The following is a 24,659-nucleotide window of genomic DNA, read 5'->3' as shown; positions in this document are numbered from 1 at the left end:
TCACAGCTTCTCCTCTTTCCTAGGTGACAGTGACAGCCAGCGATGGGCAGGCAGCTTACTCCCAGCCTGGCCTGAGTCTGTGGCCCCAGCGTGAGATTACTGCAGTGAGTTCTGACCTCAGCATTGCCATGGGGATGCTCGGATGCCAGGTTGCCAGCAGCAGTACCTTTTCACCCGGGGGAGTGGGAGGGAACCGTGGCTGATGCTGACTGCCTATGATGTGGCCTGCTCTTGCCTGCTGGGGCTGTTTGTCCCCAGACATATGTTCCAGATCTCAGCTAAGTGGGGTGGGCCAGGGGACTCACTCAGGACCTGCGGGCTCTATTGTGTGTCTGTGTGTTTGGGGTGTGGCGAGAGGTGTTTATTAGACCTCATGGGGAGCCTCATTTTCATGCCTCCCTGGGCTGACCTGGGCTGCTGATCACGTGCTCCTAATGGGCCTCAGATTGACATTTGCAGCAACCTGGTCTCCATAGCAACCAGCTGTGACATCACAAAGAACCCACAGAGTGGAGGAAGCTTAAATGCCTGTTTGGGGGAGACAGAGCCTTTGGTCCCTCTCCTTAGGCCCCTCCTGTGATAGTCGAAGAGGCCTAGGAACGCTGAGAGAGCCATGGCCTCCGCTTCTCTGGAGGTTTGAGTGGGGTCTACTGGAAATCCTTCCCTTCCTCTCTGTGTCCCCTTTCTCCTCATCCCTCAAAAAATATGTATCTCAGTTTCCTCAACTGTAAAAAGGGGATATTAGAAGCCGCTCTTAATTGAGTGTTTATGATGTGCCAGGCACTATGACAAACATCTTGCGGATTTTCTCGTTTCCTTCATGACAACCCTATAAAGTACTTTCCTCTTAGTATTCCCCCTTCTGTAAGCGAAGGAAAGGAAGCACAGCAGAAGGGCTGGAATCAAGACAGCCTGGCTCCAGAGCCTGTTTTCATAACTATGAGAGAATGCACCAGATTCCTTCTGAACGCCGCCTGCCACGTGTGCGGCTACAACTCTATTTCCAGCCACGCTGTGGCAAGCGGTTCCGGGCGGGCTTCAGCTCCCTGTGCACCACCAGCACCTCGCCTCCTGTCAGCAGGCGGTGGTTTTCATTTTCTGCCCATGGGCTTCCGCAGCGCCCCAACAGGAGGCTAGCAGGAGCGGGCACAGCGGGAGGATTTATGGAGGGAAGTTGCTTCCACGGAGCCAGCCTCAACCCGGGGTGCACAGGCACCACCAGGTGAATGCTTCTGCCAGGCCGTCATCTGGCCCATACAGTCCCTCTATGCTTGGAATGTCCTGGCAGCGCTGAGCCCCAGTCACCCATGGCAGTGACCTAATAATGCACCGTTATATTGTCTCTTCTGCTTTTTCTTTCTTTCCTTTTTTTTTTTTTTTAAGGAGTATTACTGTCAACCAGGCTGGAGTACAGTGGCATGATCTCGGCTCACTGCACCCTCTGCCTCCTGGGTTTAAACGATTCTCCTGCCTCAGCCTTCCCAGTAGCTGAGACTACAGGCGCGCTACCATGCCTGGCGAATTTTTTTATTTTTGGTAGAGACAGGGTTTCACCATGTTAGCCAGAATAGTCTCAATCTCCTGACTACATGATCCGCCTGCCTCGGCCTCTCAAAGTGCTGGGATTACAGGCGTGAACCACCGTGCCCAGCCTGCTTTCTTTTTTCCCACTCCTGTTCATCCCTCATGTCTGGTCCCTAGAATTACTTCCAAAATAAACTCCCTGTACACAAGTCTTTGCTTCAGGTTCTGCTTTGGGGGGATCTTTAGTGAAGACCCCACTACAGGGCGGCATCTGGAGCTGGGTCACTTGGTGAGAGGCAGTGAGGACCCTGTTGTCTTGGGGTGTGTGATGGTGGCCACCCCTGATACTATGGTGATTAAGATGGTCCCTGTGGCAGGCTGGGAAGAGGTACAGGTGATGGTGGGGGGTTAGATGAAAGGACTAGCACCGCAACAATCCAAGGGCGGTGGACCAGATAGGGATGATGAGGCTGGCTGGCGGCTGTTAGCTGCTCTGGAAGCCTTAAAGGAAGAAAACAGCAGGCTTGGGTTGATCAACTGTCATTCAGTGAAGAGCAAAATCCCCATGGTGCTGTTTTAAGAGACTCTCTCCTTCTGCAGCCAAAGGGTACCCTGTATTGAAAATCAGGCTTGGCATGGAATTGGGGCCAGGAGGGTCACAGGTCTGTGAAGGAGGAGGAGGGCAGAGCTTGGCCAGATATCAGCCAAAGTCAAGAACCCTCCTGGGCAGATAGTGGGATGCTGAGACCTCAGTGAGGGATAATTGGGTGGATGAGTCAGAGACTCTTGGGGACTCAGACTCTTCTGGAATCTTGAGCACTGAACCCCCACAACTCAGCAAAGCACTCCTTGACTAGTGGGGCCAAGCCAAGGCTGGGCTTTCTCTAGGGCAAGTTACCATGTCCTCCCATCCCCACCCCATCTCCTGCTTGGCTCAGACCCCCCCTGAGAAACCCCCTGTCATTCACAGATATTGTCCAAGCAGAATATGAGATCCCACAGTGTTAACTCACGTCCAGTGAGACTGTGATTAATTCAGTCTTGAGCAGACACACAACCTGGACAATTAGAGAGCAGATCTGGGCTTGGGTTCAGCTACACCTGGGGACTCCTCCCATTCAGGTCCAGGCAGGATGCCACCCTGTCAATTGCATGGCTTGTTAGGATGCTTGAGGAAGCGCATGGATCCAAAATGCAGTAGCAGTGACTGAACAGGTATTTACTGTACACCAGGCACTGCTAGACACGAGACACCAGCTGTAAAACAGCTCTTGTCTCTTTTCAAAGCACCCATGAGTGGTGGGGAAGATAAAAGCATCTACACAGACCATGGTACTCGTAGTAAAGCTGCTTTTGAGATGTGACAGAGTGCCTGGCTTTGTGCTGAACTTACCAATACACAGCATCATGAGATCCTTAAAAACATCCTACAAGAGAGAGATTCTCACCCCCGTTTTACAAACGGGAATGGGCGATAGGGCTGGATTTGACCCAGTCTTATCTTGCTCTTCCCTCTACATAGCCTGCTTATCTTGAGAGAGCATGACAGCCTCAGCAGAATGGTGTCCAAGACGCAAGGGAGAGAAAGATTGATTTGGCCCGGTGGGACGGTCCAGCAAAGCTTCCCAGAGCAGGTGATAAGGCAATTTGTGCATTTCAGAAGCTGAGTAACTGTGAACCGTGGTTGTGTTATGATTAAGCACCTATAGTGAGGGCTCCATCAAGTTTTTAGAACTGGTTCCAATCAAAGCAAACACAAGCTCCAGCCACTGCATAAGACTTAGTTAGAGGTGGCTCCCAGGTTACACAGCCCACGTCTGCCCCCAGAACCCTGAGAGACCAACGCTCCTGTGCTCAGTTCTTTCCCTCCCCCAGCCTTTCTGACAAATGGGCCCTGTAGGGTTGAGGGAGGGCGGTTCTCATCAGGGTATTTTTTGGCCTGGAGGGAGGTAGGGCTATACCGATTGGGCTCTGGAATTTTGAGTCAGAAGAATTCGCTCAAACTGGGTTCAGCAGAAAAGGAGGACTTATTTATGAGGTCTCAGGGGTGTCTTCAGCAGGAAGGGCCAAGTCTGGGGAGACTAAAGCTGGAACTGGGAGGTCGTCCCACCCTCGTCTCAGTTCGTCTCTGCCACGTGGCTTCAGTCCTCTCTCCCTTTGCCAAGCAGAGCCTTCCATTCCACAGAAGCCATGGCTGCCCTGAGCAACTTGTCAACTCCTCCTCTGGCCCTAGCGCAGTCACGTGAGAGACCAGCTGGCTGTGCGCTTCCCTCTCTTTCCCTTCCCAAACCCAAATGTTCAGGAGAGAGACCTGATTGGCCCAGACTGGGTCACGTGTTCAGCCCAAGTTCAATCACCCAAGGCAAGGATGGGGCCCTGCAGTGCAATCCGGAATCCTCCCTTGTGGCTGGGGAGGGGAAAGTCGCTATAGATAGAGGGGTCTTTGGCTCAGGGGGAGTAGACCTTTCCCAAGTTTCCTGTGACCAGGGTTTCACCTCTGCATCCACCTCTTACATTCTTCTCCCCACTCTGGCCAAAGGCATACAAAGAACACTATTTTAAAAAGGTTCAACTGACCCTAGGTCTTGAGAAATTCTGTAAGGCTTTAGCTAAAGCATTGCCCTGCCAATGGAATTAATCATATGATTTTCATCCATAGAATTATCATTATTGCCGTCTATCATGTACTGTGATCTTCCTATAGACCCGGTACCAGGCAAAGCCCTGTACACATATTACTTCATTTAATCCTCCTGACAACCTAAGCAGGGTGCTCAGATCCGGCTGGGATGCTGCAGGGACACAGAGCTGTGGGGACACAATAGGTGCCTGACCTGGGAGGTTCTGCACCGTTCTTGAGGCCTCTCCCAAAGCAAGGGTTGGAGCACAAAGGAGGGAGCTCAGAGAGGGCGTAATTAATGAGGGAGGGTTTCCTGCAAGGTTGTCAAGCTTCAGCCTCAAAGAACAAGTGAGACTTGGGAGGTAAAGAAGGGAGCATTTGAGAGAAAGAGAGAGACTGAGATCTGTCTTTGGGAAGGCCCATAGGAAAATGGCTGGGTGATGGCCCAGGCTGGCTGCAGTGTGAGAGCCATGGCGAACCGTCAGGTGGGTGAGAGGGCAGGCACCAGGTTCCAGTGCACCTCACTTCCTGCCACACCCCCAGAACCCAGCACCTCACTTCCTGCCACACCCAGAGCAATATGGCTGCCCCCAGCATCCGTTGAATTGAACTGATTTGGAACAGCAGGTAAAGGTGACCAGAGTGGGAGGAAAGTGCTTTATGCTGCGATTTAAGACGACCAAGTCCTCCCAGAGGCCTTGCATATGTGTCTGTACATGCGGTTGTTCTCTGGGTAGCCCTTTACAAGCCAATAATGTTGACAAGCGTCAATCTTCCTCATTTCCAGATGAAGAAACCAAGTTGCCCAAGATCACACAGCAAGAGGAGGCTCCGGCTCAAGCGCTTACTGCAAGTGCAGGTATCCCACGAGGAGGGGGTTTGCTTCACACCTGGAGACAGGTTTCCAGGGTCCAAAATAAACCGTACAATGTCAAGACACTATTTACAGATAGAAGAAAATGCTTTGGAGCCACAGGGACCTGGGTTTTGAATTCTGCCTTTGTCATTTCCTAGGTGAACTTGGGCAAGTGATTCATCTTGTCTGTAAGGACAATGACAGTGCTTCAGAGTATTTTTGGGATTAGCGGAGTCAATCGATGCATTTCACCACTGCAGTGAGCAAATGCTCATCAATGTATGCTTGATCAAGGTTAACTATTGTTTATTACGGTCATAAGTCACCTAACCTCTGAGCCTTAGTATTCTTGGCTACCAAATGGAGGTAATGATACTTCCTGAACAGAGCTGTTGGGAAGATAAAATGAGATAATGTGCCCAAGTCCTATCCTGGCACCTGGCTCCCCACATGTTCACTCCTTCCCCCTGCGATACTCCCTCCCGTCAAATTTACGCTTCTAGCATAAATGGCACGCCAGTCTAAGAAAAGCACCACTTGTGAACTTGAGCGCTTATAGGCGCGAGCTGAGGAAGCATAAAGCGACTTCCCTCTCCCACCTGGTGAGAGAGCCTCCACGGGCTCTGGGGTAAAATGGTCGAGTGCTGAGTGGGTGTTCTTGGTGCTGGAGGGATCCTGCTAGACCCAGTTCCAGGATTCTCCATGGGGCCTGGAGGTGGATTCTCCAGGGGGGCCATTAGCTAACGGGGCAGAGGCAGCCAGTCCTGGCTGTCAGTCTCGGCAGGGCAGTTGGGGCACTTCCACAGGGAGATGTCTTTGGTTGGGTTGACCAGACGTAGAGCAGAATGTGCTGGGATACAGGGCAGGGACAACTTCCCCTGAAGACTGAGACAGACTTAAGATTCCTTCTCTCTGTCTTTTTTAAACAAACCACATTTTTTTTTTTGAGACAGAGTCTCACTCTGTCGCCCAAGCTGGGGTGCAATGGTGCAATCTCGGCTCGCTGTAACCTCCGCCTCCCGGGTTCAAGTGATCCTCCTACAACAGCTTCCTGAGTAGCCGGGATTACAGGCGCGCACCAGCACGCCCAGCTCATTTTTTTTTTTTTTTTTGAGACAGAGTCTTGTGTTTTGTCTTTTTTTAATAGAGTCTCACTTCATCACTCAGGCTGGAGTGCTGTGGCACAGTCTTGGCTCACTGCAACCTTCGCCTCCTGGGTTCAAGCAATTCTCCTGCCTCAGCCTCCCAAATAGGTGGGATTACAGGCACACACCACCACACCCAGATAATTTTTTTGTGTGTTATTAGTAGAGATGGGGTTTCACCATGTTGGCCAGGCTGGTCTCGAACTCCTGACCTCAGGTGATCCACCCACCTTGGCCTCCCAAAGTGCTGAGACTACAGTCAGGAGCCACCTTGCCAAGCCAATTTTTGTATTTTTAGCAGAGATGGGGTTTCACCATGTTGGCCAGGCTGGTCTTGAACTCTTGACCTCAGGTGATCTGCCTGCCGCTCTTGCACTCTTAGTCTCAAGCAGTCCTCCCATCTTAGCCTTCCAAAACACTGGAACTATAGGCATGAGCCAGTAGGTCTGGGCATTAAACAAGCCACAAATTAATGAGCACTTATTACGTTCCAGGCACTATGCCAAGCAGTTTACATGGATTCCAGCCACTACCATCTGGGTAGCCAGCCTTAGGCAAATGCTAATGTCTCTGAGCCTCAGTCTCCTTCCTTGTGAAATGGCCTTTGGGATAGTGTCTACTTCATAGGGCTGCCGTGAAAAGTAAATGAGCGCATGCATTAGTGGTCTTACTAAATGCTAGCTGGATGTTGGTGTTCCATCTAGACATTCACCCGTTTGAGCCTCACAACAATCTTCACTTATTTGCATAAGAAAAAAATTCAGAGAGGTTAAATCAGTGGTTCCTAGGTGCTGACCTGACCACATACAAACGACATGGAGAGCATGAGAGAAACCAGGGTCCTTGCGGAGGATGGTTCCCTGAGTGAGCCTGGCAGGGGCCCCGATGATGCAGGTTTCTCAGGCCTGCAGCAACCCCCGTGATTTGGAAGTGGGGAGCCCTGCTGAGTTAGGTGATTTGGCAGAGGCCCCACTGCCGGTAGAGATAGAGGTGGGATTTGAATGTTCAGGCAGGACCCTAAATCACCATTATTTACTCTGAAGAGCATGCCCCTGGTGGGCCTGCCCTGACCTGCTCTCTGCCACTTCCTAGGGCTGGAGGATTCTGGCCTGGCCGAATCTCTGAGGAGGAGGGCTGGGTGGAGCTCTCATGAGCAGGTTCACTCAAGCAGCCATTTTCAGGTCACCTAGTCCCCATCATGGGTTCCTTTTCCAAAAGCCACCTGAGCCGAGGCAGTGGGTACCCATCAGCACTTGTGGATTGTGGGAGGTCTCACCGTTGGTCAGAAGACATCTCCCCTGCTGGCTCCCCACAGCTGTCCTCCCCAGGGCCTATCTCCACCCTGTGGTGCCACTGGGCATGGGGAGAGCCTCTGGCAAGCTGCAGGAGCTGCCAAAGCATTTGGTTATTTTGCTCACTTTATTAATAAATGTGCACCGACGCCAACCACATGGCAACTGCCGCCTGGGAACAGGAGTCGGAACATACTCTGGGGAGATTTCTGGCTGGATTTTGGTGATAGAGGAAACAGACAGGGATCTACAGGGAGAAGGGAGGCGGGCAGCTGGCAGACATCTGGGGGCATGCAAGGACCTCTGTAGTTTGTGAAAATCTTTTTGGGTAAAGGAGAGTTGAGTGGAACGAGATAGAAGGGGCCTGCAACCCTGACCCTTTAGCCAGAGGGACTCAGAGCCACATGGAGCCTGGACACCCAGCTTGGCCTGACTGCAGGCAGCTGGACACATCTTTCTCCCAGGGTCTGCTGGCCTCTGGGTGCCTGGTGAGGGCAGAGCTGATGGCAACAGTGCTGTACCTGCAAAGGACCTTTAAAACCCCAAAGCAAAAAGCAAGACCTTCCACCAGAGGGGCTGCAGGCCCAATGCAGATTCCGTGGAGGGAGCTGGCCATCACGTGTGCAGTGCTGGGCCAGGGGCCTGTAATACACACAAAGCTGGCATTATTTGCACCTTTCCGGGATGCTGTGAAGAGAAATTACCCAGGAGTGATGTGCCCTGTAAGGACACATTGGACAAGCGGGCCTTTGTGTGGAAGAAGCCAACAGGCAAACCTCTCAGGGGGCAAGCCCCAGGCCTCCAGGACTCCAGCCCCCTGTGCGGGTGCCAGAATGGCCTCCTCCTCCAGCCAGGATGTGTGTTCTATTCTATTACTGGCCAGCAAATAAATAATCTGCAAGCCTCGCCAGGATCTGCCGTTTACCCTTTAAGGGAATGAACTTCTGTTCATTTGGAAAGGGGGGAAAAAAAGCCTCCCGAGATGAAAGTCTGGGCCGAGGGAAGAGTGAGCTAGGCAGATGGCATGGATGCCAGCGGGAAGCCCTTACTGCCAGCAGGCCGGGCCCAGGGTCTGGCACCCCCTGTACAGTCAGCGTCAGCCACAGCAGCCCCAGTCCTGGGCTCCTCACATCTTAGCTTGGGCCTTTCTACTTAGTTTGCTCACGTCTTGAAAGCAGCAAAAAATGTCAATCACACATACTCGATCCAGCGATTCATTTATAAATAACAAGCAAGCACGACTATACTAACACGAGCATTGTCACACACACACAAAAATACAACTTTAAAAAATAAAAAAAGATAAAATGATATTTTAAAATGCCTTAATTACTGTGGATTTTTTTTAGCCACCTTTACTCACAAAGGAAAAAAATACAATTTAGCTAGCTTCATTAGTAATCATAGTAGATATAAATTCTTCTTTTTTTTTTTTTTTGAGATGGAGTCTCGCCTTGTTGCCCAGGCTGGAGTACAGTGGTGCAATGTCAGCTGTTGGCTCACTGCAACCTCCAGCTCTTGGGTTTAAGCAGTTCTCTGCCTCATCTTCCTAAGTAGCTGGGATTACAGGTGCGTGCCACCACACCCAGCTAATTTTTGTACTTTTAGTAGAGATGGGGATTCACCATCTTGGCCAGGCTGGTCTTGAACTCCTGACCTCAGTTGACCTTCACTTTGGCCTCCCAAAGTGCTGGGATTACAGGTGTGAGCCACCGTGCCTGGCCAAATTCTTATTTTAAATTGTCTTCTTATTCATAGTATAAACGTGGGGTCCACCTTCTTGTGGGCCCCAACTGGATTGTCACTGTTTTTCCCTTCTCTGTGGGCCAGAAGGCACCCTGAGGAGTGAAGTGTCCACGCCACGCCATGCTTTTCTTCATCCAACACTGGAGTTAGGTTCAGCGTTTGTCACTTTTTTCTTTGTTCCTCCTTTGTCTGGCTTCTTTCTTAGTCATTTATCCATTTGCTAAATCTATGAATCTGTATAACTGGTCCCAGATGAATAAAAAAATTCTTCCAAATGCCAGCAGCGAGAGTGAGGGCAGAGTGGCTGGCCTCTCTGTGTGGTCCAGCTCCCATTCTTCCCTCCAGTGACATTTCATATAAAGACCTAATATGGACATCAGCGTCAATCTATAAATACTGGTAATGCTGAATTCTTTTCTCTTTTTTGGACGAAATAGAAACAGAAATAAAAAAATTAATATTCCTTTCTCCTTGGAGAAGTCCCTTAAACCCCTCCTGCAGTGCCTGTGCTGCCCCCACTTTGGAGACCCCTGTGTCTCCAGAGCTCACTGTCCCTCTCCCCTCCAAGCCAATCCAACTGCAAACAGAAACATGAGCTTAGGAAAGCAGGAACTCATTTCCTAAGCATGAGCTCAGGAAATTGTGGACCTGATCAAATCACTGCCCTTCACCTGCTCCCCATGTCTCTTGGGGAAAAGTAAAACTTCTAACCAGCTCTGGCCCACACTGCCCCTTCAGCATCACTCATGGCCCCCCATATGACGCACAGCAGGTTCCCATTCTCATCCTTCAGGTCCCAGCTCCAAGGTCACCCCTCAGAGAGGGGCCTGGATTGGCCCCTCATCTAAAGAATATCACTCTCCCCCCATGACTGTCTCAGAACTTCCTCTATAGCTTTTAAAGCACCCATCACATGTTGTCACTATGTAAATCTGCTCGAGGACTCTGACTACTGTCTCCCAAACTAGGCAATGTGCTTGGGGTTCATCAGGGAGGATTCGTGTCTGCTGTATTCGTTGCTGTATGCCCAGAGACCAATATGGTCCCTGGGATATTGTAGATACTCAATAATGAGATGAATGAATCAGATCTGACCTCTCAGATCTACAAAGCCCAGTTCTCTTGGACTAGGCTTGTCACAGCTGGAAGCTGCTAGCTATGGGGAAACTGATCTTCCACCTTCCTGGCCTCAGACCTCCCCAGCCTCCCTCCTCACACCAGGGAGCAGCTGGAAGCCCAGCTCCAAGAAACTCAGAGAAAGCCTGAAGTAGTTTTCCAGGAGTGGAAGAGGCTACTGAGAAAGAAGTGTCCACTTCATGCCTTGGAGAACTGAGAACTTGGAGTGTCAGGAGGGCAAGACGCACAGCAGGTCAGGGCACAAGCACGGCCTGGAATGCATGTGGAAAGCAGAAAAGTTCCTTTTTAAAGTTTCCCTTCTTGTTAAAGAGTAAGTGTGCTAATAACCTTGTTAAGCCCTATCCTATGTAGCTGTTAGACATGCCGTGCTTACAGAAACGTAGTACATTCTATGTCCTTGTACTTAAACCAAGATATCTGTGCTGGATGTGCTCACAGGCAGGTCCCAGCTCTCCATTGCTTTTACTGTTTAGAAAAGTTTTAAGTTGTCAGCCAATCGGGTTTTGTTTAGATTGTGAGGTCCGCCTCCAGCCAACGGAGATCAGACACAGCAGTAAGGACAACCCCAAAGGCATAAGGGATAAATTTGTGTGTTTTCCTTTGTTCATTGTACTCTTGTGGCAAGATGGCTAGTGAGGGTACCCTTCCTGCAGCCCAGGAAGTAAAAACTACGTTGCTGAAAGATCCTTTGTCTCAGTGCTGATTTTTCTTTGCAGCACCAAGCATCTGTTTCCAACATCTACTTCTAACAATGCAGGCGAAGGGCTGAGTAGGGGACACCCTTGGCTAAGTGGACTGAGGAATCTTGAGACATGAGTGGTTGTTGTGATTAGTGGATTCTGTCCCTGGGAGCCCCTGAGAGGGCAGGGGCTGGGGCCCAACCTCTCCCCTCTGACAACCAGACCTTATCCAAGCCCTCCCCATAGCCTGGCCAGGGGGGCACAGAGGCAGCTCAAAGGCTTTTCCCAGGCAAGAGGCCAAGTAAATACTGGATCAGGGATTCACACCTGCGTCTCTCCCCAAAAGGGGATGCCCTTGCTCTCCTCCTCCCATGTCCCCCTCAAAGTGTCTCCCTGAGGCCCCTTTGGCTCCGGCCCAGCAGCTGTGAGGTCCCTTGCAGAGCTTATCACCCCGTGATTATCTCCAGAGCAGGGGAGCAGGTGTCTGCAGGCGTGGCTCAGCTCCTGCCTCTGAAAGAAAAGGAAATCTGAGTCTCTGGGAAACCTTGGAGAGAAAGCAGAAAAAATACCTCCTTTCAAGAGAAGAACCCAAAGGGACCCTTGTTCTACCAGATTCCTTGACAGCTTCTCTGAAGCGAAGCTCTTTTTAATATATTTTTAAAGAAAGACGAAGCCCCGGAGAATGGCTGTGGGGGGCAGGTAGCAGTGGGTTCTAAAAGTCTTTCCCTGCTTGAATCTCCGTTACTGATTCTTTATCATGAAGGGATTGGCCTCGACAATCCCAAGTGGACGGTGTATGGGCCTTGAATTCTGGATGCTTAGGTTGGGAAGATGGATTGGAAGGCTTCCTGGAGGAGGTGGGGACTTGCTTTGGGTTTTGAAGGATCTGCAGCAGCTAAAGCAGGAGAGGGTTTCAGGCCAGAGGAAGAGCTTGGCAGAGACACAGAGGTGGAGAGGCCTGGCCAGGAGAGGGAGGCAGAGTGGAGGGGAGGGAGGAGGGAAAGGGGGACTGTCAGGAGGGAAGCTGGAGGAGGGGCAGGAGGAGCCTCAAATATGGTATCAGGATGTCTCGGTTCCAGTCCCAGCTCTGCCACTGACCTGGGGCGTGATGTGGAGCTAGAGCTCTGTGCATTCCCAGGCCTCAGTTTCTCCATCAGAAAAAACTGGTGGGAAGCCAGGTGCTGTGGCTCTTGTCTGTAATCCCAGCACTTTTGGAGGCTGAGGCAGGCGGATCACCTGAGGTCAGGAATTTGAGTCCAGCTTAGCCAACATGGTGAAACCCCATCTCTACTGAAAATACAAAAATTAGCCGGGCATGGTGGCGGGCACCGGTAATCCCGGCTACTGAAGAGGCTGAGGGAGGAGAATCACTTGAACCCAGGAGGCAGAGGTTGCAGTGAGCTGAGATCACACCACTGCACTCCAGCCTGGGTGACAGAGTGAGACTCCATCTTAAAAAAAAAAAAAGAGAGAGAGAGAGACAGAGAGAAAGAAAATAAAAAGAAACCCTGGGGGAAGAGACTGGAAGTGGGTGCCCTCCCGCACCGGGTATCTCACTCCCCTTCTGGCTCTGGTGGAGGCTGCAGGTGCTGGGCGGCTTCCCAGCCTTGCCCCAGCAGCCTGCTGTGGGGACCTGCTAATCCCCCTTAAACCAGCTTCTTCCTGGCTGCTGTCACCAAGGGTGCCTTGTGAGGGCCTCCTCACTCAGGAAGAGAGGACTCTGTGACTTAGTCGGGGGTGAGCGGGGGTGGGGGGAAGGCCCAGCCTCTGTCGCCCCCTCATGCACCAGTGCCAGCGGCCCTCAGGCCATCTGTTCTTCAGGCTGGGTCCCAACAGAAAGGCCATTCAGTACTGGACGGTTGGTGTCTGCCCCCCTTCCCCAGCCCACGCCTGAGCAGATGGCCCACCTGCCACCCCTTCATGGAGTCTCCCGGACCTTGGGGCCTGGCCGGAAGCTGGGGTGGTGGGGTCCACCCTCCTCTTAGAGAATGTGTCAGCGCCAGACTTCAAGTCCTGGCCCTGCCTCACAGGGCCTCTGTCCTGGGCTGCCCTCTCTACCTCCTGCTGACCAGCCAGCTCCAGCCCAGGTCATTCAGAGAGACACCAAAAAGGCTGCACCTGCAGATGCCACCCAGGTCCATCCTCTGGTCCCCTGATTTCACACAGGAGGCATCAGCCACGTGCCAGAGGTGGCAGCTCCTCAGAAGTACCGAAACCTCTGGCTTTTGGTGAGTTTTCACTGTGATGACATGAGATCACTTGAGTAGGCGGGAGGGGAGTGGTTAAAAATGCGGATCTCGGCCGGGCGCAGTGGCTCACGCCTGTAATCCCAGCACTTTGGGAGGCCCAGGCGGGTGGATCATGAGGTCAAGAGATCGAGACCATCTTGGTCAACATGGTGAGACCCCGTCTCTACTAAAGATACAAAAAATTAGCTGAGCATGGTGGCTCGTGCCTGTAATCCCAGCTACTCGGGAGGCTGAGGCAGGAGAATTGCCTGAACCCAGGAGGCGGAGGTTGCGGTGAGCCGAGATCGCGCCATTGCACTCCAGCCTGGGTAACAAGAGCGAAACTCCGTCTCAAAAAAAAAAAAAAAAAAAAATGCGGATCTCTCGGCTCCAACACCATGGATTTGGACCCAGGAGGTCTAGGGAGGGGCCTGTGAATCTGCATGTGTAATACACTTTGCAGCCAAGTCCCTAAAGTTCTCCCAGGCACTGCCATCTGGCTGTCTCTGGTCATTTCTAGCCCGAATGACAATTAAAGGTCTGTGACACAGGTGAATAGTAACAATACCCATTCAGTAGGTGAAGAAATCGAGGCCCAAAAATGCCTACGGTTTCATAAAGTAAATTTGATGCTGTAAATTCATACCAGAGCTAGGCGTGGGACCCAAGACTTCAGGCTCCTTAGGTAACCGCTTTTGGACACCAGTCCCCAGGGGAAATCAGGGCTGGCCCTTAAACATGCCCTCCCTTTCTCCCCTGCACAGCTGCAGTACTGAAAGGCCCTAAGTCCTGAAGAGATCCTGATTTGTCCCCCATCCCCAACGAATCCTAAACAAAAATAACACTAAACTGTAACTGTAAGGAAATCCCATGATGACGACAGAACTTTAATGCATTTTGTAATAAAATTAAATTGTTTGAAGGAATTTTTTCTTATTTTATGGGTGGCCCTGGTTTTGCGGTGCCCAAGGCAGTATCCTGGCTTCCTAGGAGATAGCGCCTTGTCTGCCATGCCCATTCCAGTGTGGGGTCGGGGTGAGGGGCAGGTTGGTCCCTCCCACCCCTGGACACTGTCCCCTCCCCACCTCCTTTAATCCTACCTGGTTTCCTGCCCCAGGAGCCAGAATGCATTCACCAGGAGAGCCTGGCATTTCAAAGACGTGCGCTGGCCAGGCAGCCTCTTACTGATGGGGATTTTACATGTATGCCTCCTGTATCCTTGATGATCTGGCTTCCCTTCCTGTGGGAGCTTCTTCCAGGGAAAGCCCAGGCTCCCTCCCCTCTAGAGAAGGGGTCCTTCTCTAACCTTCCTTAGAGAGGACAGAGGTTCGAGGGAAAGGAAGCCCACCCAGGGGTGCAGCTCAGAAGCCCCACTCCTGACTTAGGCCCCTCCATGTTAGACCCTGCTGGAGAATAGAGAAGCCTGGAGGGGCTGCAGGCCAAGAAAGCCCTGCTGTGTGTCCCTGAATAAGCCATTGAACCTCTCTGAACCTTACTAAGATAAAACAGTGCCTATGTTCCAGTCCTACCTTACAGGATTATTCCAGGAATGAAAGGCAATGGTGCACATGCACACGAGGCATTAGCACAGCGCTGGGCTCAAGGTGAGCAAGCCACACACTGTATCTATTGTTCCTATGAGCTAGGCTGACATCCTAAGAGGGAGCACTGGAGCAGGAGTCAAGGCACCTGCTTTCTAATTTGGGCTCTGCCACTAATAAGCTGATGACTTTGAGCAATTCCCAAAGCCCTTCAGGCCTCAGTTTCTTCATCTGTAAAATGAGAGTGTAGGGCCAAATGAGGTCTCTAGTCCCTTCCAGAGCTGACTTTCCATCACTCCACTTCGCATAGCTCTCATTCACCCATTCATGCGTCCCAGTTCGGTTAAACGTCACCATCTCTAGAAACCTTTCCCAGAGCCCCTCGAAGCTGTGAGTCTCTCTGCACCCGCCTGGCACCACATTTCTCCCATGGGTCCCGTGGTAGGAAGAATGTGAACCCTGATGACTCCCAAGCCAACTCTGAAGACCACCTTAACCTCTGATTTCCAGCCCCAGGGAAAATCAGGAGACTAACCATCAGTTTCTTTGGGCTAATAATATCCTTCCATTTTACAGATGGAGACACTGAGGTCCTGGATATTAAAAAACAAACCCTTATGACACGCTCAGGGAGCCTGGGAGTCCCAGAGCCTCAATCTGATTTTCTGCAGTGACTCAGGGTTTAGACAATCATTACAGCAGCGATTACTCCTTAAATCGGTTATTTTTCACTGTTGAAGCTACTGTGTGGGCCTTTTTTTTTCTTTTCAGTTTGGATTCACCAGGCTGGGGGAGGGGGGACTGAGTATGTGGCAAAACAGAAGGAAGAGAAAAAAAGGAGGTGGGAAAGCCAGGCCGGCCGGCTGCAACCGGAGGCCCAGGAGTCTTTGAGATTTCTCACCGTGGGAGTTAGTGGGCTGCCCTGGATCCCTGTGGAGGCGGCAGAGAGGGAAGTAGGAGTGGGGGCAGGGAGGCAACAGTAGCCGGTGGAGCCTCATTCAGAGGTTAGCTGTAGCCACCGGCAGTTCTGACCAGCTTCTTAGACTCCTGGGATCAGTGCCTGGGCTGAGGGTGCTGTGTGTGAGGCTGGGGTGGGGCAGCTGAGCCACCTTCACTCGGACTATCTCCTCTCCACCCTCTCCCCTCCACCTTTTCTCCTCCCACACCATTCAGACACCTGCTGTGTGGTTGGCACTGAACTAGGCACAAAGGCATGGCAGGAAACAAGATAGAGTCCTGCCCTCGAGTAGCCCTGGGCACCTGGAACCAAGCTGTCAAATTCACTACAGGGCTGGAGGGAGCTACTGGGGTCAGCTTGGGGGAGTTTCTGGGGCCCAGGGATGTGGCCTGCGCCAACTTTGGTATGAGGCATGGGGGAGGGGGCAATGGGGGAGGGTAGGTACAGAAAAGTTGCCAGAGAAAATTTTGTTTGTTTTTTGAGTCTCGCTCTGTTGCCCAGGCTGGAGTGCAGTGGCATGATCTCAGCTCACTGCAACCTCTGCCTCCCAGGTTCAAGTGATTCTCTCGCCACAGCCTCCCAAGTAGCTGGGACTACAGGCACGTGCCACCATGCCCAGCTAATTTTCGTATTTTTCATAGAGATGGGGTTTCACCATGTTGGCCAGGCTGGTCAAACTCCTAATCTCAAGTGATCCTCCTGCTTCCGCCTCCCAAAGTGCTGGGATTACAGGCATGAGCCACAGCGCCCTGCTGGGAAACATTTAAGCTGAGATAAGAGAAGCATGGTCAAGAGCTGGCAGATGAAGACTAGGGTGTGATGGGTGAGAAAGGTCAAGCCGAAGGAATAGCTGGAACAAAGGCAAGGTCCCAGCCCAGGACAGAGCCAGACACAAGGGGGGAGCTGGGACTAGCAACTGCTCAGGTGTCGGTCTCTTGCACTAGATTACGAGCTTCTCTGATTCATAACTGGTGTTGCACTCATCACTCATTTTGTGGATGTATCTATGTCTGTATGCATGTATTCATTCCTTCATTTGTTTGAGCTGGAATAATTTAAAGCTCATTATGAATCTTGCAGGATGAAGTTGTAGCTCTATGATGGACTGTCCCCTTGGACTGCCATGACCTGCTGCCCAGGCTGTGCACTGCACCACTCCATCTGCCATAGGTCTAACAGCCTGTAGCCTTGCTCTACATTGTCACTGATAAGTAGTCATTATTCTCTCCCTGTCTGCATCTATAGTCCTCATTTTCAGTTGTGTACATGGAGAAAAGGGAGGAGTCCTTCTCATGGCCTTGGGGAGACCCACAGGAGCTTTCCCTATCTCAGTATCCCCACTGACACCTACTTTCTCGGTAGGCCTAGATGGCTGACCTGAGAGCTCCGGGGCCAGACGCCCTTCCTCACTCCAGGAACTTGGAGCTGCCAGGCAGAGTGGGCTTCTGTTTACTGCCTTGGGCTAAAGACGTATGTCAGCAATTGGCGAAGCACAGGGAAGTTGCAGCTCAACTCGCTAGACTGGCAAATGCATGCTGCGCCCTCCTCTCACTATAAGGATATAAAACGACCATTTCTTTATACTCAGAAACCAGAACACTTCCCTCTGCCGGGTCCTCCTGCCTCCCCCTGCTCAGCCCCAAGGGGCTCCCAGAATGCCCTGGGGCCTATGGCAATGGGGAAAGAACTGAAGGGGAAACGGAGAGCCACCCTGGGACAGTGGAGGGCAGAAGCATTATTAAGTACCTGCTGTATGCTGGCCCTTAACTGTTTTTTCATCTAATTATCAAAGTAGCCCTGGGAAAGGAAGTCAGAAGTGCAGGGGACAGAAGGAGCATGGTTCGAATCCCGGCTCTGTTCCTCATCAGCTGGAGACTTGGGAGAGTTACTCGTCTATAAAATGGAGATAATACAGTAACTACGTCCACAGGGCTGGTGTGCAGAGGCCATGAAGCCATCCACTGCAGGTACTTGGCACAGTGCCCAGCATATAGTAAATGTTCAATAAACACTCATTAGCGTCATGAGATCGAGGTTGCTGTGAGCCCTGTTGAACAATGGAGAAACAGAGGCCTAGGGAGGCTGTAGAAGTTACTGGAGGCCACACAGCCTAGGAGTTGGTACAGCCAGAGGTGAGTGTGTAGAGGTTTGAAGGCAGGGTCTGAAGACTGTCACTATGCATTAAATCCACCTGAGGGTTCAAACCTTCACCTCAAATTCACCCAGTGCTGTGTGCCTGGCCTTGCACTGAGGGGTGGGATGGAGTGGCTGAGTGAAGATGTGTTAGACTCGGAGTCACCATCCCAGAGCACGTGGTGGCCTGATGGCAGCAGACAGGTGACGGTGGTTCCCATGAAGCAGTGTGGCAGGTGCTGGCATCGGCTGCTCCCAGAGCCAGAGAGGTTGCCTCCAAGGCTTCCTAGGATGTGTGGGAGATGGGAGTGTGGGTCGGGGGAGACTGGGAAGTACTTCTCAGAAATGCCTGGCAGAGGGCTCAGCCTTTGCAAAGGCCAGAAGGGTTAAAGCGCCAGAGCATTTGGAGAAACTGAGGCAAAACCTGATCCATGGTGGTTTTATAAACCCCTTGTGGCAACCAAGGGAAAACGAAAAATGTGGGCTTTGGAGCTGACACATTTGGGGATTCAAAACCCTGGTCTATGAAGCCAGTCCTTTCTGGGCTTCAGTTCTCCATTCAAAAAAAATGGACCCCGCTCACAGAGGTTGCCGTGAGTTTGCTATGCACACAGAAGTGGCGCAAAAAGTTGGTCATTTCTCTCTTTCTCTCCCCCAAACTAGGGTGAGAGTGGGGCAAGGACGAGCGGTGGCGAGGTGGGGAGGAGAGACCCTGGTTCAGCCTTGGGGTCCTCTGGGACTGCCGATCTGCCTCCCGGACTCCGTTCTCCAGGCGGAGGGCTGGACCCTGCCGTGCCGCTGTTAATTCGCCTCCGGGCCGCTGGCCGGTGAGTGGGAGGAGGAGAGCGCCGGGTGAAGCGGGGTGAGGACTCTCCAGCAAGTGCTCCCTCCATCTGCCGTCAGCCCAGAGTCCCAGAGCCCCGGATCGCAGGCTCCCTGCTGGCCGAGCCCCCAACACCCGCGGCGCGCCCCTCAGAGCAATTACGTAACGAAGCCTCCGGTGCGCCGCGGAGAGGCCGCCTTTGTTATTGCGATCCTCCTCGGCAGCGGCCCCGCGAGTATTAATAAACCGAACACTCAAAACGCCAGCCTGGGCTTTATTTACGTAGATTTGGGTTGGGGCGCCTCCGAGGGAATTATCCCCGCGGCCCGCCCGTCCCCCAGGAGGGAGAGAGGTGGAATCCCTTCCCTCCCCTCCCCTCTGGTCTTTCACCCTTCCCTTCAGCTCAGAGGCCCTCCCCCACCCACCTTGCTGAGCAGCCTGGTCCCAGCAGTGCAAACAAGAATATTCCCGAACCAAAAAGTGTGGGTTCCAGGCCCATCTTCACTTCCCTAGTGGGTGATAGCTGGCAAATGGAAACTCATTAGCCTTACCTGCAAAATGAGTGGAATAGCAAAGTGCCCATTTAAATGAGATAATCTAGGAATCTGCTTTGCAAATTCTAAAGCAATGGTTCTCAAACTTCGGCTTGTCTCAGAATCACGTGGGGGGCTTTTCGGACCACGATTGCTGCCCTTGCAACTTCCTTCCCCAGAGTTTCGTTGTCTGAGGTGGAACTGAGAATTTAGGTTTCTACCATTTTTCTGCCCCCAAGAAGGCTTTGAGACTTCACACTCTAAAGCTATTTATAAACTAGAATCTATTTGGCAGATGTTCCTGTGGGTCTGCGGGTGACACCATCCCCAAACTTTGTGACTTCATTGGGGCAGGGGTAGGCCCAGGAGCAGCAGGCCTTACAGGGGATCAGCAATGCCTGCCCTGGCCAGTGACGCAACCAGAACCATCTGAGCTCCAGGTCAGACTGCCAGGGTTCGGGTCCCACCTCCCTGCTTTCTAGGGTGTGATCTTGGGTAAGTTATGTAACTCAGTGGGCCTCCATTTTGCCATCTTTAAAATGGGGCTGGTAATGATACCAACCTCATGATGTTTGTTAAGATAAATGACACGTAAGGACCTAGACCAGCATCTGGCACATAGCACAGGCTCAGAATACTCTTTCTGAAATAATGATAAAGCCCCCTGGGGTTTTATCATTGGGCAGGAGGCAAGTGAAGTGGCAGCCATTGCCCTAGCCGGCTGCCCAGGATGCAATACTATGATCCCACGGCACAGACCAGCTGCTCTGGGCACTCATTGTGAAGGAGTCCTGGGGGTTGCCCAATATGAGGGTCCAAAATCTGCTACCCTCCTTGCAAAGCAATTCTTTTCCTGGCCAGGGCTCAGCACTCAGAAAATCTGGACCCAGCCTGAGGTTCTAATGTCAGCTACGCCCATAAGGGATAGTCCATACCCCATCGGCCCTGAGCTTTGGAAGCTGTCCTTTCAGTACCAGCACAGAGCAACAGATGTCCAGGTGTCCCAGGCCTCGGATACAAGGTCCACAGACACCTCCCCAATTCTCCCAGCTAGCGGAGGGTGGATTTCTTGCAGACAGCCACATGTGCCCAGCTCACCGCCATTTCCATGTGTCCATTCATTCACTGAGTGAGTGAACATTTGAGTGCTGACTGTCTGCCGTCCCTGAGCTCAGGTACATGCACTGCCTCACTTAATACCCCAGGAACCCTATGTATCATGATTTTCCTCTTTCCATTTGACAGAGGAACACGCTGAAGCTCAGAGATGCTGAGTAACTTGCCTAAGGCCACAGAGCTGGTTAGAAGAGGACTAGGACCTTGAACCTAAATCCCAGATGGGTCTTGTTGCTAAATCCCGCTCTCACCTTCCTCCTTGAGCCCTCCCCCACAGGAAGCAGGAAAGCGCTGGCCATGGTCTTCTAGTCCCCTAGCTATCACACTCTTTCTTTGGGGAGATCTGAGCCTCATTGCTTCCACCCCCATCCTGATCAGTTGTCTCTCCCACAGATAAGAAATTGCTTGACATTTCCTGGTCCTGGAGCAGCAACAGAGGTGGTGGGGATGAGTCACACAGGAGGGAAGCTGCCGGCAGGAGAGTGGGGTGGAGGGAGGAGGGCTGGTCAGTGCTCAAGCTGGAGGGGTGGGGGCGAGAAGCGTTTGGGAGGCTTGCCTGGGGGTTCCTGAGCTCCCAGCTGCTCCTTTCAGTCCCCAGCGCTGTGCATAACAGAGTTCTCCTCCCCAGGCAGGTTTACAGACAAGGAAGCTCTGGAGGAAATGAGAGGAAACCAGGAGGGGAACCAGAAGCAGCTGTGAAAGCCCAGCTGTCTGCCTTCGTCCTTGTGACATGAGACAGAGGCTCCTCCTCTCTGGGCCAAAATGGTGCTCCTTGTGGCAGCTTCCATGAACCCTGGCTAGACAGCTCTCACCCCAGAGCTCTGCTTTCCAGTTGAGAATGCACCAGCACTGCTGAGTCCTCTCCCTCCCCTCCTCCCAGGCTGCCTCGTCATAACACCAGCAGCAACAACCGATAACTGAAGACCTGCCTGCCCCGTGTTGAGGCTTCAGGTGCAGCCTCTCTGCTAAACTTCCAATAACTCCCATGAGGTAGGCCCTGCCATTAGCTCCATTTTACAGATGAGCAAACTGAGGCCTGGAGAAGTAAAATCACTGGCCCATGGTCCCATAACCAGGACTCGAACCCAGATCTGCTTCAGGGAAAGTGGAGGCAGGGAGTTTTGGATAGAGTCTGCTGCTTTCCCCCGGCCCCCCTCCAAGCACTTTGCCTGTTACCCCAAGCAGTTACTGTTGCTGCTATTGACTATCTGGAGTCATCTACCAGGAGGCTGTGACCTCTCCAAGGACAGGAACAGTGTCCTGTTCAATCCAGGCTCAACAACAACAGGCTTCTGACAACACCATGTTAAACGCTCTCATCACTGCTGAAACCTCTTCCCACTACCCCCCCCCCGCCCCTGCCCCAGCCTCAAAGATGAAGCCCAACCCCCACTCCGCAGGCCTTGCTCCTGCAGCCCCAGGTGCTAACAGTAGTCTCACTCCAAGCATCTTTGAAATCTAATTACATCCTCATTCTTCTTCGTATATGAGTGATTTCTGGCTACAGACACTGGCAACCCTTGTGCCCAGCCCACCTTCCTGCACCCACCTGCACAAACACAGACACACAGGCACACTCGTACCTGCTCACTCACACCTGGCCACCAAGGAGGTGCTGCTGTCCCAGCTTGTGGAGGGCAACCAGGGCAGATGGAGCCCCTGCTGCTCCCAGGCTCCTGTGTGAGTCTCGAGGGAGTGACCCTCCCACCCCTGCAACAGCCGCTGGCTGCCTCCTGGCTCCATCCCCACCCTACTCCGGTCCCCACTCCCCCGGACTTTGAGAGGAACACTTCACCAAGAATCATGATAGTAATGCTTGTAATAGGAATCAGCATTTCCAATTTGCAAACCTTGCTCCTCGAATCACCTGACTTGACTCTCACAAGTTCTGCGAGGCAGATATTTTTATACCTGTGCAGGAGAGGGTCGTATGGCTATTTAGGAACAAAGCCAGGGTCCCAGCTGACGTATCTCACCCTCGCTGTGAATAATGATGACTCCTTGTTGTTACGGTGCACCTACTCCTGCCTGGCGTTAGGGGCACACTCAGTGAATGTCAGTGTTCATCCTCACAGCAGCACAGCGAGGTGCGTTTTTTGATGCCCAGTGTAAAGATCAGGTAACTCAGAAGAGTTGAGGGCAGAATGGCTGCCTAAGGAACGTGTCTGAACTGGACACATCACTTTAAGAAAAGTAGGCAGGAAGGAAGACAATAAGATCCTCTAATGTGCGCTTTAGGGAGAGCAGAGGCAGGGGGTTATGGTTAGAGTCTGCTTCTCCCCTGGTCCCCCTCCAAACACTTGGCCTGTTATCCTGAGTGAGTACTGTTGCTGCTATTGACCATCCGCCAGGAGGCTGTGAACTCTCCAAGGAGAGGGACAGTGTCCTGTTCACCCCTGGGGTCCCAGCACAGAGCACCTTGGCTGGCATATGGGATAGGCACAGTCCAGATGGCCTCCTTCACGAAGGATGGTGGGGCAGCCTTGCCCTCAGCCTTGGCAGCCTGAGCTCCCAGCCTCCCCAGTTTCCCCACTGATAAGCTTGTGAGACTGAGAGAATACAGAAGCCCAGAGGGCAAAGGTTATCCACTCCAAATACCACCTAAGGTGGGAATTCTCCCTGTGGTGTCCTCATCAACCCTTCCCTGGATTCTGCTTGCATGCTGCTGGTGACGGGGCACTCATTCACGACAACTAAGGCAGCCTCTTCCATGTTAGAGAACTTGGAGTGATTGTGACAAAGCCCCCCCACCCCCGCACCCACCGCTGATGTACGATCAGGCTCTCTGGGAATACAAGCACAGACCCTGCTTCTAGTCTTTAGGGTTACACCAAGCAGAGCATCAGCAGGTGTCCCCATGTCTGGGAGGACACTGCACTTGAGTGATGCTGGGGGCCCTCCCTTCAGCCACCCAGAGCCCTGAGTGCCTGAAAGGCAGAAGAGGGAGTGACAAATGGATTCATGGATTCATCAGCCTGGCTTGGCCCAGCTCTGTGAAGGCAGTGAGCTGAGCCTGATGTGCAGAAATTACTACAGAGTCTTGAGTCAGATGGCCCCACCCAACACACCTTAAAAATCATCCCAATCTAGAGTCACATACTTGGATTGATTGATTCACTCATTCATGATTGGTTTTCACTGTCTAGGTGTTTGGCCAGGGGCAGTGTCGGTGGCACTGGGGCATCAGAGTTACCTACTTGGTAATCAGACAGCTAACAGTCACTGAGCACTCACTAGGAGCCAAGGACTGTTCTGTTTACTTCCTTGCCAAGGGCACAGCCTCTCCTGCCCAATTCTCGCTCTGGTGAGGACCGTGGGAGCCTGCTTGGCACACAGTCCATGCTCAATAAACATGAGCAGCTGCTATTAACTCTAAATCTCTACAGCAACTACAGGCGGTTCCTACTATTGGTTGCTCTAAGTGACTTACTTTGTCCAAGGCCACACAGCCAGTAAGAGGCAGGGCCAGGATTTGAACCTAGGTGATCTGGTTCCAGGCCTGCTCTATTAACCCTTAAGGAACTGATGCAGAGAGAACTGAGACCTGGAGTCAGAATGCCCACCTAGCTAGATGCTTGGGGCAGCCACTCACCTCTTTCTGTCCTATTTACTTGTGAAGTGGAGCATGTCATCAGCCTTGCCTTCCTCTTCCCGCATGCAGCCTCCATCCCATTTCCTGACCCACCATGACCATCAGAGCAGATGTAAGAGATCCAGGCATTTCTCTAAGGAGAGCATAGTATACTGGGGGTTGGGGTGGGAGAGAGTACATTATTTTCCCACCATAAGGAGCTGAAGGAGCCTGGAGTTTGGAGGGTGGGGCTTGTCTGTAGGAGCCTGGTTATTTTAGGCTGACAGGCCACCGCAGAGCCTCCATGACCCCCAGCCCCCATTCTCACCTCCGACCCCCATAGGATGTGTAGCGACAAAAGGTTTGACAACTGTGGCCCCAACAAGTGTCCCAGAGCCCCAGATAAGATCCTAGTCCCCTGACATCAGAAGTGATAGCAGCAGCATCTCTGAGGTTGGATTTTAGGGTGGAGGATTGAAGAAGCTGGTGGTAGTGACAGTGGGGCGTGTTATTTGGCCAAGTTACACCAAGAAGGGAGAGAGAAGGGTGGGCCTAGGCTGGAAGCCTGAAGGCTAAGTGAACTCAAACATTAACCACCACCGCCTGTAAAATGGGACTAATCACAGCGCCCTCATGAGCTGCTGTGAAAATCAGATGAGTGAATACTTGTACCTCCTGTAGCATATGGTGCCTGGCACCAGCGGGTGCGCAGCAAACGGTGACTATTGTCGTGACTGTGTTATTACACACTTGGGT

General features: G+C 52.2%; 1 long non-coding RNA gene across 3 annotated transcripts; it reads left to right on the top strand.

Annotated features, from left to right (window-relative positions):
- The first annotated feature begins 552 nt into the window (after positions 1–552).
- On the top strand, positions 553–19,146 carry LOC103796293 (uncharacterized). 3 transcript variants are annotated; one of them, XR_004730634.3, is made up of 6 exons: positions 553–634; positions 3,047–3,158; positions 4,932–5,003; positions 13,031–13,228; positions 16,808–17,694; positions 18,524–19,146. It is a non-coding gene; the product is annotated as an uncharacterized LOC103796293 (long non-coding RNA). The 3 variants fall into 3 exon arrangements; XR_624019.5 differs by lacking the exon at positions 3,047–3,158; XR_013522928.1 differs by lacking the exons at positions 16,808–17,694; positions 18,524–19,146 and adding an exon at positions 13,993–14,114.
- Positions 19,147–24,659: the final 5,513 nt, after the last annotated feature.

The sequence above is a fragment of the Callithrix jacchus genome, chromosome 10 (assembly GCF_049354715.1).
Source record: "Callithrix jacchus isolate 240 chromosome 10, calJac240_pri, whole genome shotgun sequence".
Classification (NCBI taxonomy): Eukaryota; Metazoa; Chordata; class Mammalia; order Primates; family Cebidae; genus Callithrix; species Callithrix jacchus.
The sequence above is the reverse complement of the archived record's forward strand: the minus strand, read 5'-3'. Positions and strand labels throughout refer to the sequence as shown.